The sequence below is a fragment of the Neodiprion virginianus genome, chromosome 2 (genome assembly GCF_021901495.1).
Source record: "Neodiprion virginianus isolate iyNeoVirg1 chromosome 2, iyNeoVirg1.1, whole genome shotgun sequence".
NCBI classification, from domain to species: domain Eukaryota; kingdom Metazoa; phylum Arthropoda; class Insecta; order Hymenoptera; family Diprionidae; genus Neodiprion; species Neodiprion virginianus.
Window position 1 is genome coordinate 29,818,948 of NC_060878.1, and position 19,155 is coordinate 29,838,102.

General features: G+C 37.7%; 1 protein-coding gene and 1 long non-coding RNA gene across 3 annotated transcripts in view; one reads left to right on the forward strand and one right to left on the reverse strand.

Moving 5' to 3' along the window:
- LOC124297876 (obscurin) overlaps positions 1-19,155 on the reverse strand; it is a 205,031-nt gene that overhangs the window by 107,484 nt on the left and 78,392 nt on the right. The window lies entirely within an intron of this gene.
- LOC124297877 (uncharacterized) overlaps positions 1-19,155 on the forward strand; it is a 154,967-nt gene that overhangs the window by 85,719 nt on the left and 50,093 nt on the right. The window contains exon 3 of the long non-coding RNA XR_006906675.1: positions 9,329-9,376. This is a non-coding gene — a long non-coding RNA (uncharacterized LOC124297877). The remainder of the gene's footprint in view (positions 1-9,328; positions 9,377-19,155) is intronic.

The window sequence follows — 19,155 nt, forward strand, 5'->3', positions numbered from 1 at the left end:
ATTGTATGTATAATGTATAATATTTTAACAGCTAATTTAAAGTCTAAAGAAATGCTGACTCCTTAATTTATAATCCATGCGAATGAAAATTCGTCCGAACTAATCGATGTTTAACAATTTATATTTGTCGCGTACCGGCGATCGCCTCACGATTTAATTGCGAGCCATTAAATTGTAACGTCAGGATAATTATGAACCTTGTTGAAACAAATAACCCTGAAATTCCCGAAAATTTTTTATTTCCTACAGAAATCACCTGACATTTTTATCACCGAAATAGTCGAATGACAAATAAATTGAATTTTCCTTCGCTTTGACAAACGTATATGTATAGAAATTGAGTCAGGATATTTGAAATCTCATCATTCCTTTTCAAACCATCCACGTGAAATGGTTCTTCGAGTATTTTTTAACATCGACGAAGCACGAGGTTGATTCACAAGCCATAATATAATACATAATGCAACCGTAGCCATCGGTTCACCGATTCGTATAATGTGTTTCATTTTCCTTATTTCCTTGCCTTTAGCCAGATAATTAGAGTGGAAAAAAGGAAAAAAGTATGATGGAAAAAAATTGTTTGCACTTTCCTGCCGACGACGCGACTGCTGCAGTACATGAAACCGTAGATTTGTCAAAGGGATGAAAAATCTTCGTTCCGCGAAACCGTCGACGGTGGCTTCCGAGCGTTTACTTACTATAATATTATACACACATATACATACCTATGTATTATATACATGCACACACATATACATCGGTTTTCAGGTTGTAGTTGTGCAAATGTACCTACATTTCACACACATATATATATATATATATATATATGTATATATAGGCCGCGTCGCTGTTAGATATGAAAGGCTTTTATTTCTTTGTGAAAAACTTTTGGTTCGCATAATGAAACGAGTCGCCCTCATCGTCGCAGTCAACGTATTTCCTGAACGTGGCCGCATGAAAACTTGCCAGGTATGGCTAAACGCGAAAAGTAAATCCGTGGAAAATCTGTCCCGCCGGAAACATGAATCAGACCTGTTTTCATTTTAATTTTCCTTTGCCTTTTTCTTCTTTTTAGTTGTTGCTGTTTTTTTTTTCTTCGCCTATTTTTATTATCGCTTCTTTTTCAAGTTTTATGTATATTGCCTTCTTTCCTTTTCCTGTTTAATTGAAAAACTGAGAGTTAGTGGTGGAAAGCGGTGATCGGAGATAAAAGGTGAATATAGTGAAAAAGCTTGCTTGATCCATATATTCGCTAATTAAAAAGAGACTCTGTTTGTAAATTTAGGTGTTTGTTTTCGGACCGTGCAGCGGCGATTTTAATCTCATTGCGTCACCATCACGCCGCTCGTATCGCTAATAATAATTGCACGGATAGGTGAGCGCAACAACTTTCCCCCCCTTTTGTTTTTTGCTATGCACAGCGTTGTTTTTTCCTCTTTTTTTGCTTTCTCTTTTTGTTTTTCAACAGTAAACAACTCCCGTTCATTCGTGTGTGCTATAGGTACCCACCGCTAATGCGGGAAGATAACTTCGCTCTATTTACGCTCGGTATATTTAAATTTCAATTTATTCACGTACCGCACGTAAATTATATAGATTGATGTGTAAACATAGTCTCATTCGAACTGGGAGTTGTGAGTTGTTGTTTTTTTTTTTTTTTTTGGTTTGCATTTTGTGAAAATTTCAAATTGTTTGAAACGACGAGTATCCGAAATGTCTAGAACCATTTCTTTCGTGCTTATGGAACCGGAATTTAGTATTTTAAAAAGATACCTATAAAATTTCGAACTTGAAAAATTCGGAAAGCGCCAAATTCCGAATTTTTTGGCGGTTAAACTTAAAGTAAAAAAATCAAACTTCGACGAAACATTATATTTTCGAATGGTCCGTAACCCAACGCTCAAATAGTTCCGAAAAGATAATGTGCTGAAAAGGCGTAACTCCGACAAGTCGAAGTTCCGCAATTGCGAAAATGAAAAAATCTGTAACATCGAAATTCCGAGAGATCGAAGATTTTCAGTTCTGTGAATGTCTGGCTTCAAGAAATTTCACTAATTGATCTTTTTCTGTTTTGCATTTTCGATATTTTTACGTTGGGAACCCTGGTAATTGCGATTTTGTTTTTTTCTGAATTTTTCCACCCACTCTTTGAGTAAACTACACTGTGTGAGTATATTTTAATTTCCGGAATTTTACTCCATCGAAACTTTATAATTCGGAACTGTGCTCCGTCGTAACTTAAATTTTCGGAATCTGGCATTCCGAAACTTTAAGCCATAGAATTTCCGACCATTCGAAACTTCGTTGTTTTGTAAATTAATGTTTCATTTCTTTACCGCAAGTTTCGCCACCAAATAATTCAGAATTAGGCGTTTTCGAAACTTTTCAAATTCGGAACTTCAACCCCGCCTCGCAAAACATCGTAATCTTGTTGCGATAACGGTACATATTTAAATCTGCATATATTTGACCAAATAATAAAGTGACAATGAGATCCGGATTTAATTTTTCTTAAAAGTTATCAAGCTTTGCTGTATATAAATATAATCTAGAGTTATCTGTTATGTGATTACGTAAAATATTATCGCACCAATAATACGACACTCCGTGATTTTGAAATTTCGGATCTCAACCACCGAAACGAAAAACATTTGTCCATCTGAAGAATGATCGGTCGTTAAAAATGTTTTGTAAAATAAATTATTTTAGAATCAAAAGGCGTCTATAATCGGAATGAACGATCAGTATTCCTCCCACGTGTCAAATTCAACCACCGTACCAGCCCTGCAGCTACCTTAACTCTCGAATTCGATATTACTTTCGGATTCTTGGCACATGAAAATCCCTCCGATGCGTACCTGCGGGATGATTGGGGCGGTTATAAGACAGGAAGTGCGTCTGCAGCCGGCTTCCGGGAATACGCGAGGGTCCTCTATACGAATAAAGCACAACTTGCGCGGGAATACAAACAAGGTGAACCGACCCCGGCCGAAACCGCCGTCTCACACCGGCCGTAATTTCGCCCCTCGAACCCCGAACGCCCGTTTTCTTAGAGGGCGTGAATACGGCCGTGGGGTAAATATCGCGGCAAAGGTATCTTCCTTTTCACCCTTACCAAGTCCCAGTTGCACTCTGAATAACGGGCGTAAACAGCACCTGTGCAGCGACGGGAGCGGAAAGACTTTAGAAACCCCTTTATTCGAAGATCGGAATTCATCTTTTATCGTTGTAACTAATTCTTGCCTCTACGACTTGCGAGATTGATATTTTCAAATGTTCAATCTCTTTTCTCTCTGAATTTATTCGGATATTTTAAACATCACTTTACCGTTTCAAATCAAATTCTTTCCATCGTTTGAAGAAAAAAAAAACAGTAGCAGAATCGATTGCAATCGGCTCGGCGTTTTTTCAAAGCATTGGATCAGTTTTTTTATAAACTTTCCAAGTCTTGTGTGTAGATTTTGTATAAAATAACAGCAACCGCAATTATGTAGAGTTTTGAAGTTTAGAATTGTTAGTGAGAAACTGTGAGAGTGTAAAGTTGTACCTGTTGCAGAATATCGATTGAGTTTTGCGATGGGTATTTATTGTACCAAATTATTGAATAATTCAAAGAAGTTTTTTCCATTTGTAATCGTGAAAGTATATTTGGCGTAAATTTACTTTATTGTACGTGTAATGTACAAATTAATATATTTTAATCGTGGATTAGTTCAATATCATATTTAATTATATAAACGATGTACACGTATAATTGGATAATTTTCTTTATCAATCCACTTTGCCAAGAAAATCGTGTCCGTGAAATTAAATTGAAGACAATCTGCTTCTTATAGCAATTTTTCCCTCGGAATTCTCAATTGTGGAATTATTCTCGAAACGAAGGTATAATTAAGCTATATGGTACAAAGTGTAACAACACTGTAATACAATCGAATGAAATCACAATTGATTCTTAACGTTGAATTTGATTTCCTAACACACTGGAATAAATTCACCAATCACTTTGTCAAATTACATGAACGTTACACAAGTAATGAAACTCATGAAAAACACATTCGCATTATATAAACTAATTTACCACTTGATTTAAAAATTATCGGTTAATTCGATGAGCGACGAGAATAAGAAAAAAGTATAAAAATAAAAATTCAGACCGAGGTAATTGTACCGGTGAAATTCTTTCCCGATCAAGGCTTCTCATTTACATTATTTTCGATTCGTGATAACGCGGTCAATCACGAGACGGATAGTGAAAAAAAATTACCGAAAAATCGATCTATTCCATTGCAACGTGCAAATAATGTGGCGAAACTCACGTAGTCGTCACTAATTGCGTGTAATTGCAAGAAAACCGATCCTAGAGTCGTCTTGTTTAGATTTGCATGACGTACAAGCCGTTCCATCACAACTCCGGCTTCTTCATCCCGCGGGTTTTACTGTCTGTCAGATAGACGAGACGAGCTAGAGCCGAGAGAGAAGGTCCAGCCGGCTAACTAACTGAGATTAAACGCGTGTAGCTATATATACGTTGAAAAAGGTATGTGTAGATGTATATATATATGTATATAAAAAGGACAAGCGAGGAAACGCGACGCGGGGCGAGATTTGAGGAGAAATAACGCGAAAACTGGAAGAGGAGGAGAAACTCCGAGAGCTCGGCGGCATTAATGAGGAGGAATAATTACGGCTCGTAAAGATCTTTACGCGAGCTGTCGTAAACCTCTCTCCAGGATGAAAAAGACTTCTCTCGTTATTGAGATTGTTAAATTTGATTCATCCAACAGTCCCGATGCTTAAGGACCGTACGTGAATCTACAGGATGAATTCTTACGTACATTTTATACGTAACACGCTGCGGTTTAACTTCCCCAAGGAACATCTCTGCCCGCCGTTCTATCCTATTCCGCACCGCAGCAGGAGTTTGCAGGACTCCGTAAAATCCCTTCGAAATTTCAAGCGCAGGATAATACAGGCGAATTCCAATATATTGATCGCCATTTTTTTATGATTTTTACCTCAGTTTTTTCACTTCGTTGAACAAGAAGTTACTTGATCGTTGTAATTGATTATCAAAAATTTTTACAGACTTTTTAAACTGAGTACATAAGTGAATAAGAATCCGGACTGAACTAGGGAAAATTTCGAGAAAAAAAACAAAGGATGAAACGAGAATTTCAACTTTTTTAAATTATTCAAGTGAAAATACGAAGCGATCAATCATATATAGGAACTTCACGAGGATCGCTGAATCTGCCCTAAGAAAAATGGTGGCTCCTTAATTAGTGAAAAAGGAACCTTTCGCAAAGAAGTAAACAGAAAAGATGAAAGTATTATAAATTGTATCAAATGGATCTACGGTTCTACGGATAATCGAAAATAAAACGATCCATTTTTCGACCACACATAGCAAGATGTGTAAAAAATTAGTGAGGGTCAATATTTTCGAGGGTGTTGTTAATGCTATAGAAGAACTTGGCGTACGTTAAGTATCGACGAAATAGTTATTATACCTCGCTCAAAGCATGCGGTGAATCGCATTAGGCGAGGAAACGGATTGATTATAAATTTAACCGAGGGACGGTACACGGTGATGGGTGAATAATTCATTACACATTTAACTGAATTAAGGGTAGGTAAACGACGGGTAGTTAGGGAGAAACACAGGCTCGAATTCGTGCGGCAACCGTACTTATACATTCATTCGCGTACGGCATACGTATGTGGAAAGATAAATAAATACATAGAGAAGTGGAGGGTTGTGTGATAATTTGGCACTCGGAATGGGAAATTTTCACAGCCCTTAGACTACTGCCAGGACGGTTTGGTATAAGAGCGATTGCACCGCGTGGCGGGCTGCAAAGTCAAATATTAGTTTCACGCCATTGTTTATGTATTCAATTAATCTACTTAGTCACTCACGGTCCGACCCATCAGCGTTGCCCCAAAAGTGTTCAATTAGTTTGGCTATGCTCTAACAGCGCGGTTTCGCTCAAGTCGAGTTGAGTTAAGTCGCTACGTGACGTTGATTAAAAGCTGTCAGAAACTTACGTACGTTCTACGTGAAGATCGCATGGACGATGATCCTTTCGATGCCGCGTCGCGTCTATGCGGACTTGGGTGTTTTTAGGGAAAAAATAATTTACGCTTTTCCACAGTGGCACTCCCTAACAATTTTGTTTCAGTTGAAAGAAAGATTCTGTGAAAAGTAGAGCGTTCCACGTTGCGTGGAAGTTCGCGTGCATTTGATTTTTCACTTTTGAAGAAATTTGTTTTTTTTAATTCGTTAAGAAACGCGTTGTGGCAGTTTAATTATTATTTCTTTCCTTACATTTATAGCCAACCCAAAGATCACCATTCAAAACACAACGATATATCAACCGGGAATCTTATTCTCCTAAATTCAAACTTCATATTGAATTATAACTATTTTACGTGATTGAATTAATAATGAAAAAGTCGTCGGATACGCTTCTCAAGCACCGACTGGAGACTTAATATCACAAGTCTGCGTCTTTGTGAAGTAAATTTATATTATAATTGATTTAAGCAGTAAAGCCAAACTTTTTTTATTCGCGATACTTCATAAATTTAAAAACAAATGTATAAAACTCGAAAAATCAACTGATTGTAAGCTCTTTTTATAGTTCCACTATTTTCTATTTGTTCCGTTGTCTCCAAATAAATCGTCGAATATCTGACGGATGTAATATTTTCATCAATACTCAATACACGTCTATCGTGTGGTAAAATTAATGAAACGTACCGACTTTCGGACTTCAAGAGCAAGGGAGGAAAGACGAAAAACAACAACCGATTTGAATCGGAGCTTTAAGAGTTGCCGATAAAGATATAAATGGTGCTGATCGTGAGATATAATAAATAAAATCAGTACCTGCAGAAAAAAGTCTCGTAAGGAAAAAGCAAAAACAAAAAATCCAATTTCAGGATATAAAGAAAAGCTCAGAAGCTTTACAGACCGCTTTAGAGACATCGCGTTATCATAAAATTTTTTCAACCCCATAATAATATCCTTCGTGAAATTTCGATTCTATAGTTCACTCGTACCCGTGAATAAATAGTACTTAAGTCTTTCACTTTGAATGTTTTCTTCCACTGTTTCTTTTTTCATTTTTCATTTTATACCCAGCAAATTGCAGGTATCAACTTGAATTTAATAACGCTTGTGAAAACCTTTTGGGCTTCTATGTCTCTTTTGCCTTGCTTTTCAAATGACGTAAATTGTTGTCATACATGTGTATACATGTATGTGTTTACGTGCGAAGCATCATTCGGGAATATCGTCGTGCGATTTTATTCCTCTATGTTAAGTGTGTATTATACGTTGTATTATACGAGTTTCGCACCGGATTGTACCTTCTTTTTATTCCTTCTACCGGGACACGTAATTCTCACATGTTGCCTTTTCGCGCAAGGCACGTCGATTTTCAAGTTAGTTTCCTTTCTTTTTTCCCCATACATTTCAGTCTTCGTATTATTCTTTCTCGATTTCTCTTTTACACTCGTCTTTTTTTTCTTCTCTCGTTTCATTTGAGCTGATTTTTTTTCTTCTTTTTCTCACTTCTTCTTTCCCTTTCTTTGGGTTTTCTACCTGACATTTTTTTCAGGGAGAGAACTTTTCTCCAACCCTCGTTTGCCGCTACGTGCGAAACCATTTAATGTCCCCGTCGATACTACGGTAATACTTTGGGATTAGACTGATTCAGGGAAGAATAAATGGAAGAAAAATAATAAATTTATCCCTTGCGTTGGAAGTATACCAGTAAACCAAAACGAATTGAATAGAATTTAGTACGTCCAAAAACGAAATTACCTTGAATTAAAGCGAATTGAAAAGACTTGTGTTCTGCCAATTCTTTTGCATTTTTAAAAAAATTTCTTCTAATTCGTGCCAATTCCATTTTTGCCGTACTCAATTCGATTTCGTTTACTGGAATAAACTGAATGAATAGACGCGTTACGTTTCCTGGAGAAACATTCTCTTTGCATGTGAGCAATTGTTCAATTTGTTACTTATTTGAATTTTATTTTATTTTTCTCTTATAACAATTATTTATCTTCGATAAGAAAAAAGAGTCCCAATCCATGTGCCGGAGGAGGGAGATTGAGATTTTTCCTTCAAAACAGTTTGTGCGTTTTTGACCAGATCGACTTTGTTTCCATCTTTCTTTTCTCTACGACTTCTTTTTTCGCGACGAGAATTCTTCGGCAAGAAAGAACGAAAATGAGAGAAATTTATTGCGATATTTTTAAGGCTACCTCACAACCGGCAACTTTTCTGATAAATCATATACTTAGAGAGAAGGGTTGAATTCTTTGCAGTACGTGTTTCGTTTGCCAATATTTTTTATTCGTTTCGATCTTTGTTTTGTTTTGTTTTGTTTTTTTTTTTTTATCATCTTCTATTCGATATCTTTTCTTAGCGTTTTTTCATCCCCCGCGCCGAATAAAAATTCGACAAGTTATTGAAATTCAAATATGTGTACATTGCGCCTTATCCAAAGTTTGCTTAGAATCCGAACCCCAGCTGTAGACAAAGGGTGGATGAGATAAAGGATTGTTTTTACCGGAGGGGGGCGACGCGATGTGGAAAGTGCCGCACTACTGCTTCGCCGAGGGGTGGAACTAAGGAGGAAAAGAGGTTGAACCGAGGGTAAAGGGAAAGGGAAAGGGAGAGGGAGAGGGAGATGGAGATGGAGGCTTAGTTTACACAGAGTCATTTAGTGTAGGCTTACCAGAAAGCTCCTCTCGGGAGCCTGCATGAATTCTAACAAGCGCAAGCGGGCACATTTCCCGCCCTAAACTGGGCTCCTAGCACCCTTCGATGTATACGTATAACAACCTCCGGCAGGGGATTAAAAGTGTAAAATTTTCATCCCTGCTACCCGGCGATGACACGCCTGAATTTTCATAGCCGTGCGTCTTTTACGCCATCCAATTCAGCCGTTAAACCATCACGTTGAAATTTAGAACGCCAAATGAATATGAGGTAGGTACAGGTGAAATCGCTCTTGCCTTCGTTTAAAGAATTTTATCCCGGGGTCAATTTATCTTCGTTCATTAATGATGATCCAGCTTTTTAAAACCACTGATTATATTTAAATTGAAGCATTTTTTCAATCAGCTGTGACGGAGAAATTCTAAAATAAATACAAACAAAGGGCAGATAATTTTGACAATGAAAAAATATTTCCAACATTTTTTAATTAATGTGTGAATATTTCAATAAATAACGAAAGTCACGTCTATACATGTTTCTCTTGAAATGATTCACTCTGACTTAATTTTTTTTTTTTTTTTTTTTCAGCACTTCAGGCTTTCGGAACCCAAAATTTGAAGCCGTTGGAAACACGTGGTAAGGAATAATTTGGTTGATTAATAATTAACTTCCTTTCATATATACGAAAGCTTATTTAAGACGAATGAAGGATTTCAAATTTTGTAAAATCGTCTCTTTGGAGAAAACAATTATTTCAGTTGCCCCACGTGACGTAACAAATCTCTTGATTAATAAATATCCAGAATTACGATTATCCCCAAATATTTCGCCCGATGAATTTCTACGCCCTATTTTCATCGCCATTTCTAATTGGTATTACATCTGCAAGTACATATAAACTCTGCATTGTTTCAATCAGTTTTGGAATACCTAACCAAAGTGCGGCCGTAGAAAAGCGGATTACGCGATTAATTTGCGATTATGATGGAATTGAAGCAATTATCCGACTACGCAGTTGCCCAGCTTTAATCAATCAAGAGCATTTTTTTTCCAACCCCGCCTTCTCTGTTTTCACGAACTCATCTCTCCACCCGATGGATCGAAAATTTCAGGTTTGATCAATGGGATTATACCATTGTCGAATAATTATTTGGCGATCTGACTCCCTGATTTTCAGTGTATTATGCGTTGATTAACCAATTAATCGTATCGTGGCTTAACGTTTCTTCCCTTGTCATTTCGGAAGTATTACTGGAGAGATTTGATCAATCTTGGTTGTGATCATTGCCGTCCATTAATTCTGTTTCCATTATTTTCTCCTTCGAAACGTCAGGATTAAAATTTTCTTTCCGAAAAACGTAAAGCTTTCAATTGTGATTTTGAAATCTGCCAAACTCGGTGTCACAAGAATTGAAGAACACATCAAATTTTTCGTATATGACTCTCAAAAAAAAAAAAAACAAAACACGAGAATAATTATACGAAAATTCAGATAAGAAGTGAGTATATATTTCGTTTCGCACTCGGTATAAAATCTTGGTAATCCACGGAGTTTATAAAGCAGCAGGAAGAAGAATGGCAATTCATTTAGCTGAAAGTTGAAAGAATTGAAGAGAATCCCTGCATAAAAAATTAGGCGTCACTCAAAACTCACCGATGAAATAAAAATTCGTCAAAGTCAGTTTATGTGTTGTTACATATACTTCATCGGAATTGATTGTCGGTTCTTTTCTTCCTTTCGAATAATGTCGGTTGCGTGCCGAAACTCGAGAAATCCGTGCCTGTAAATTGATATTCTCGAGTACGTAACTCGTGTGCGTACTTGTCCTGTACGTCCATATATATACACACCTACATAATGCTTTTCAAGAAGGCGGAGACGAAAAGAAGACGGAAAATTAGCGGGAAAAGGGGGAGGAGCAGCTCATACATAAAAGGTACCTAATACATATAAAAGCGAGCGTGTATAGAAGGGCTCGGATATACATGGTATATACATAAGAGGCGTAAAATCGTTTGGGCGGGGCCGCAAAACCCCGCTGCGCTGCATAAACTATCGTTCATCCCTATTACCACCCCATCTTATGTACACGGTGATACGAATCGTTCGAATTTACCGAATGGAGAACATCCGGCGGCGATAAGTGATAATAAATATTGTTCGTTAGTTAAATCATCGCTCTCTCTTCCTCTTTACAACTAGATGGGAAAGGAAAAAGAAAAACAGATCTCCCCTCGAGAAAAAAAGAAAAAACAAAAAAAAAAAAAGAAAAAAACTAGAATAGAAATTAATTCGAGGGGCAGAAAATAAACACATCGCGCGTATTATATGATGAAAAAGAAATGATGTGTGGTTTTAAATTATGTCGGTGACACCTCTGGCGTTTATAATGCAGTATAGATGTAGATCAATATCATGCACATAGCGCCTGAAACGCTGAGTGGGCAAACATTAATGTCGGGTTGTTATAATCAGTTGTTATCACTTTATTTGAACATCGCGATATTTTCACACGGATAAAATATTGTATATAAGTGTGTAATGCAGAGTCTGTATATATATATATATATTCGAGCCGCTGTTCACTTTATTCTATTATTTGTCTTTCTCTGCCTCATTAACAGAAATTTTTAGTTCCGGTTACCGCTCAGTCCTTAACTATTTTCATTTCTTACCACAATCTAAAAATATAGTTCTAGATAGAAATTGAAAATTAGTTTTCTAGCTGTTACCGGAAAGTCTATTATCCGTTACTATTCTTTCTCATTACGATCACTGTTACTATATTTTCTTGTAACTGTTGCGAAAATTGAATGCGTGTGCAATAATAAATCGATGTAAAGGCCTTATTTAACTGAAAAAGTAGAGTCTTAACAATACCTGATTTAATGAATTTTTCTAGCTACTGTAACAAATGAAATTTTTGTCAGAAGTGCTGCTGCTGCGATGAAATTTTCCCTCAACATAACGCGATACGGCTATGAAATTCGATCTCGTGTCTTCGCCAGTTTCGCACGGTAGAAAATAAAACAAAAAAAAAAAAAAAGAATTAACCTGAAGAAAAAAAGGATGCGCAAGGACTCGTTTCACAAAATATTGTAATTCCTCATCGCGGCTTGTAGCACTCTTATTACATATACAGGCGGCGTCGGTCTACCTCTCCTCAGCAATTTTAACGAGTGTTGACATATTGTCTTGGTGGCTGAGGGTGGGTCGAGGGTGGAAAGGCTTTCGAGTTGTACCCCGTGTGCCCGTGGCAGACGACTAGTGCTGCAGGAGGCGACGCGACGACGCGGTGCTTCGCAGGGGGCGGCGGAGGAGGAGGGTGGGTACAATATAATACGACCCGAGACCGGAATACAAAGTGATTCGCGAAGCGAATCGGAGCCGCCTGCAAGACCCCGGCCTCGCTACTCCTCCTCCTCGTACACATCGCTCCTTAATATTCACCCCTTATCATTGAACTCACGCGGCGGCATCGTCGCCACCCTTTCTACCTCCTCCCCCCTCCGTGACCGACACCCCAGAGCCAATTTTCTCACCGTCTAAAAAACGCGGCGGCCTGCCGGGCTTACCTTGCCACATATCGCTCGGCGTGTAACGATCAAGGCAGACGTTCCGTAGATAGACGCGGGGGGTGAGGGAAAGCTGGGAATAGAAGGAATAGATGAGTTAGGGCAAAGGTGGGAGACGGAGGAATCAGATGTTAATAAGGAAAGGAAAAATTAAACTTGATTTGTACATTTTTTCGAATCAAAACTTAAGACACTCGTACAAGGGAGTGAGATTTGTTTTTTTATGGCAAGTTTAGATGATGTTTTCAAAATTAGAGTACTCTTTGAGGTTTTTCGAGTCAAATTTCGCTCGTGTTGGGGGAAAATTTGGACTTTTCTTTTTTCAACCTTTCGTATGAATTCAGAGAGGACTGCAAGTATTTGTCGGTAAAATTAAAACTCGGTAAAAATTGACATTGCAGTTCACAAAATTCAGAGCCTGGTGATAATTGATCGAATTTTAAGGTGACAATTTTTCTTGAATATAGGAACGGAAAAATATCAATCAAACTATGACGAAAAAAGTGATCGAAAATTTAGAACGGAATAAAAACGTGACATTCGTGTGAATGTAGTGAAAATAATTGGATAAAATGAGAATAAAAGAATTCTGGAGAAAGTCCAGAAAAGAAAACAAAATAAAAGAAATCTGGTATCATATGAGGAAAAAAACGTTATGACGAAAAAACCTATTTGAATCGAGTAAAAACATTAGTGCAAATGAAATTAATAATTATACTGAATTTTACTTCCTACTGCTAACCGAAATCAAGGTATCTTCATTCGAATTAGGTATGAAAAAAACTTTTTATCGGCGTTCATATATTATGTGGGATTCTTCTTACCTTTTACCTGATTGACATATAATTTTTTTTATTTCGTTGTTAGGTGTACGGATGAAAAATCCGCGCTTTGAAAATCGTGAAGTTTATAGCGAACGAATTTTATTTCAACCCTCTGCACGAATGCAGGTTTGATACTCTGCAACCGCTAAAGTTGAGCATGTACCGACGTAATACGTGATATAATGAGGCAATTATTCAGGCAGAGAAAGCAATGAGTATGCGGGTTTGCGCCCGTGTGAAATTTTAATGAAATTTACATAAACAAACTTGTTCGGGTTCTCGTTTAGCTACCCTTTCTAGTCTCACCCTCGCTCATTCGAGCCGAACCGTCTCTGCGGGTTAAATTTCGCCTCGTAAGCCGGAAATTTCATATGTAAACCACGTTTTCTATCGCAAATCGATAGCCTCGGACAGTCTCGCGTATTTATATCCGCGGCCTCCTCCTGCAGGTTCTAATTATTCAATTTCACATGCATAATATGGCACATTAAGGACCGTGAGAAAAGTGTTTTTAAATATTGAAAATCGCTGAGGATTTACCGAGGAGGAAGAATTTAAATTCTGTCCTACTAATCGTCGGAAATATCTGGTTCAAAAGTTGAGGACAAGTAGAACGAAACAAGAAGAGAACGACGAAATTCAAGAGTCAAATTTCACTCTGAATCGATGAGAGATAAAAAATTTCTGTTTCAAACCTAGAAATTAAATGTTGGTATTTATTCACCATGAAAATTTTGATTGATATCTTGCAGTTTATTTCTTTTTTTTTTTTTCACCAGTTTATACGAGGAAATTAAATAAGCTTGCACCGTGTATTCGATCACAGCCGGAGGTCAAATTGAATGAAAAATATTTTGATTGGAAACGGTACGCCGGCAGATGGGGATTCCAATTTTGAACAAATAATACCAAAGTAAAAATAATACTGGTCTATAGAGGCATCCACATAAAAGTGATTAAAGAGAGAGAGAGAGCCGCGTTTTAAACAAGGCTGTAATTGACGCTGTATCCGCGAATCGACGCCGCTGTTTCCTGACCGGATCGACAAACATGTTGGCAATAAGTGCACGGCAGTATATATTTGAAACGTTCCGATTCTACATTGCCGTTAATTTATTATCCGTTAAAGAGGATTTCCCATAATCGGCAGATCCGGGTGTCTTCCAGTGTAATCCTCGTGCATACATCGATTTGGTTCTAAATTTTCCGCGAATCTCACCTGATCGCATACGTTCACCTCGAATGCAATTCGATCCGGTGTATCGCACAGGTACCGACGTTATCGGCAAGCAATGGCCGAAATTTATCATTACAAATTCACCCTCATGGTTTAACCGCCATTCTGTAGCTGCAGTTAGGCCGACGGTCCATTATTCTACGCCTAATTCTAACTCTGGCTCTTGCCAGCTTTTGGTGACCAGCCATTCATGAGCGGACGATTTGCCTAGGATCATAATCTCTGACGGTTTTTATGACGCCGCAAACAAGATGAAATCATCCCTTTGTCAATTACGAAAGTTTTGTATACAATTTGGAATACCACAGCGATATCAAATTCGTGGAAATTTTTTCAGAAATTGAACTCCCATCTATTCCATGTTTTATCACGACTTGCCGTCTACTACGTAACCGGTATTTGTTGATCTATTTCTCGGTTCGAATTCTACCGTGTGCAGAAATTCACCAAAATAGGTTTTTCATTTACGATCAAAGTGAGGTATGGCGATCAGCAAACATTGTATTGTAACGATATGCTTTTGAAGTTGAACGAAACGATAAATTAAACTTTTTTTATGGAAAATTGTTTTAGAACGAGCTGTATTGATTAATGGTAATTCGAACTGAACACAGCTTCAGAGCAATATGTTGTCGAATAATATATTCGAGAAACCGACGTGAAAATTCGAAAAAATTCAAAATTTTATTCAACGACAAGTACCTACAAAGCAATTTTACAGTCGCGATATCATCAGTGTTAAGCGGAATTATACCTACCTTGCATCAAATTAATTCGAAAGAAAGACTGACGACGCTGAATCCGATAATATTTCGGTAAACGGTCGAGAGTAAAATCTGAAACTGACAGGACTTTGGCAGCCAAATGAAAAAGTTTTTAAAGAAAAATTAGAAAATCATTTTTCTGGTAAAACAAAACATTTATTGATTTTTTTGGAAACTAAATATATATACACTGAGAAATTCGTGATCGTTTCTTTAGAAAGAGTAGAATGACAAGTTTTCGTACCCGTTATTTGATCGTGAAAATCCTGTAAGTTTCCGAGATCATCGCGGAAGTTTCTGTCTTTTCTGTTTTTCGGATTTTAGAGGTTCAAAAACGTAAATATCCGTTGAAATCAATACTTTTCTTACGTCACCAAAGGTGATGAGAAGTAAAAATCAATTCTCGAGGTGCGACCGGCTCTTCTTCTCGGCTTATAAATAAAATATTCACACGTAAAGTCAGTCTCTGGTATTTGTATGGCTGTTTCTGGTTCGACCCTTGGGCGGATAAAGAGACCGAATCCGAAAGCTGCTCCATTTGTATGCTCAGACTGAAGCTCGAACCACCCGTTCCACTCGCTAAGTCGATTCTCTTCGCGGTTGGATTCAAATGGAAAATATTCCGAACACTTTTTCGCGCTCTTTCAAATCCCGCCAACGAAATTTAAACTTTCAAGGTATCTCACTCTCTGTTATAGTCTCACTGCAGCGACGATCCTCGCCGAAAGAATTCGCTCCTGCCGAACTTTCGGTCATTCCTTCTGTATACACATAATGCATTTATACATAATAATGAGCTCGTCTCTCGACTGGAAATTGAATCGACCGAATTTTCACAAAATTTCTACGGCGCCATGGAGGAAAGCTATGAATAAGGGGCCCAGTCTTTGAAAAATTTTTTTTTTGCGTTTCCTTTGAATCGACTCGCTCTTCAAAGAAGCGCTAATTGTGGCCTGCCAATTTTTATTCGATCGAACAGAACCTGTAGGACTAATTGGGTTACAGCTTGCTCTGCATTATTTTGTTCATTATTCTTCTTTATATATACATTTTGTTTTCAGCTTGAAAAAGGGCATAAAAATCTTAAATGTACACAGCAATTAGTAGACAGAGGTTCAAATAAAATCTCTTACTTGCGGAGGATCTCTTATAATTGCCATTTCTTTTTTTCTTCTTCTTTCTTTTAACCAAGAACTTTGGTTTTCGGTCGTGATGCAAAACTTTGCATTTAGTCAGTATTATCACTAACATTGACATTGAAATTGATGAATTATGTACAGTTCGAAGAAGATTTTTATCATTATTAAAAAATGTGAATTAAACTCTCGGCGATATAATTTTATAGAAGAAGTTTTAGGAAACCTTTTGTGAAAAATTAGTGTAAAAATATTAAGAAGCGTTTTAATAAAATGAGAGAAAAAATTCTTTGGTATATCCATAACGTGCAATTAGAAGATAAAAAAAAAACACGTTTTCGGGAAAAACGAATCATGAAAAAGGGACCCGAGGAGAAATGAGAAGAAAAAAGAACCCGAAGACAATAATTACACACAAAGAAGAAATACACACGGCAGCTAGTCGACGTCATCGGGAAAAAAGGTTTTTCTGTTAGTCTTGTACATTGAGCAGGAGTAAAGAAAGGAGAAAATATTGACAGAAGAAGAGAGAAAAAGACAGAGAGGGATGTAAGGACAGAAAGGAGAGGGGGGAGGGTGAAATCAAAATCAATCACTTTACATCCAGACTTCCGGACAAGGAGGGTCGGCAGCGCCGAGAGGCAAGAGATGTATTTTTCAATTCTCCCTCCCGGTGTAGAATTCGCGAGCATCGAGCCCCTCGCTCTTTTAATTTTCCCTCTTTTCATTTCATTCCCATTCTTCCGGGAAGCAGAAGAGAGATTTCATCGGGATGTGACAAATTTTTTATCACGCCAGAGTACAAGACGGGACGAATTAGAGCCTCGGTATCATTACAACGCGTAACGCGGCCGTTGATGTTAGAGGAGGCAAGGCCAAATTACCCCGCTCGACGATAAGGTAGGCGAGCCGGTGGTGCGGCGGCGGTGTGGCGAAAAAAATTTCGCATCGCGGTTTCTCGCGTGCGCGTGACCGCGGAATATCATAATATCGCGACCAATCCGGAACGAACTGCGCTACGGTATAATTTTACCGTAAAAGTAAATCACGCCGTGGGTGAAATCCGGGAGCATCCGAAACACCAGGTTGTGTCCCGCGTTACATTTATTTCTGCCCAACCTTTTTTTTTCATTTTCTCGTTGGGTTGTTATTTTTTTTTATCGTTTTTTCTTCATTTTGTTCTTCCTTTATTTGCTTTCGTGCGATGCTTCGCTTTGTTTGCTTGTAAATCCCGTATTTTTTCGTTATTTTTTCCCCCCTTTCATTATGCAAGAATCTCTTTTCTCTCCGTCTCATTTCTTGTTTTGTTTTTCGGTTACCGTTTTCTTTCTCTTTCTTTTTTTGTTTTTTTTTTTAGTTTTTTTCACTTTGTTCTCGATCAATCCATTATTCGTTTATGATATAATACATACAAACGATGAACTTCAGTGATTGTGTCTGAACGTGCAGACGTAGATGGAATCAATTATACGGCGATAAGAATGAATACGTCTCTCTTTTTATGGTAAACCTATATATGTATAGAGCATAACAAAAATACAACGAGAGTCGAAATCGCGGGTATGATTTCTACGGGATTGGCAATTAACAGCAGAGATAAAGGAAAACGACGCCGTTATATCAGATAGCTGATGATGGAACGCCTCGCGCTCTTCTCAGCGCCTCGTTCCTCCGTTTCGCGATTGAATTTCGATGATATTTATCGACTTACTCCCTCTCCCTCTCTCTCTCTCTCTGATGCGAGGTGGGCGCCTACTATAACGCTGCCTATACACCCGCCTCGGAGCTTGGCTAAATGAAATTCCCTGCATTGATTCGCGAACAAAAGTAATTGTTCACTTACTCCGTTGAGCGTTAAATTCGCGTTACATAGGAGCGAGCATAACGCGACGTGCAGTCATTCGTCTTTCATAAATAACAGTTTCAAATAGAGTCCGAAGTGAGAAGTTCTTCTCCATTGTAAGCTTCATAACCGTCCGCAATGATTTACCTTTCGTAATTAGCCTCCGATAATTTTATTGCCGAGTATATCTTACTCTTCATCTGTCTTCCCAGTTATGATGAATGACGAAAGATTCGTCGATCGATGGTCAAATATATTTCATGCTACGTAAACGACGTTTCGACCAGACCCTGCCGACCACCTTCAGGTTACAAACAAAATTAACGAAATTCTCAACCAGACATTCGCTTTTTAGTAGAACATATCTGTTTGTTAACCAGATTTGTCGCAACGTATGTGGTCGAGTTAAATTTATAGATTATGTTTGATACTTCTTAAATTACGAATCCAAGCCGGATGGTCTTCATATTTGATGTTATGTGTAATAAAAACGTAACATTGTGACTTCTAAATATAAAAATATTAGGACAATTATATATCACTAATTATTATCGGAGCATGAAATACAATATTTGGGAATGATTTTAAAAATAGATAAAGACAGATGAGTTAAAATTAATATCTACGATTGTTTGACGATCTTCGTGTCTCGGATGTTGTTATAACGCCATTTTGGAAGGAAGTGAGTAGAAATAGATTGGGATTTATCGCAAAAATATCGGAGATTTAAGACCGTCATTTGACACGTGAACTCGACCGAGGTTTTGAATGTCAGTGCGTCTATTAACAGTATTGGTCGAGGTATTGGTATTTTGACCAATGTCGATCATCTCCTTTATGTTCCTCTTATAGGTACACAGGTTTGTTCCGAATCAAATATCGCTGATGTACGTATGATAGATTATGTTCGCATTAAATTCTCAATCAATACAATCGCGAATGGTCTTGAAGAGTGTAAACATCTCGCTGTAACGATAAATTCTGATAGGGCCTGCTTCAGTGACGACGATAAATCTTCTCACGCTGATATAGAGA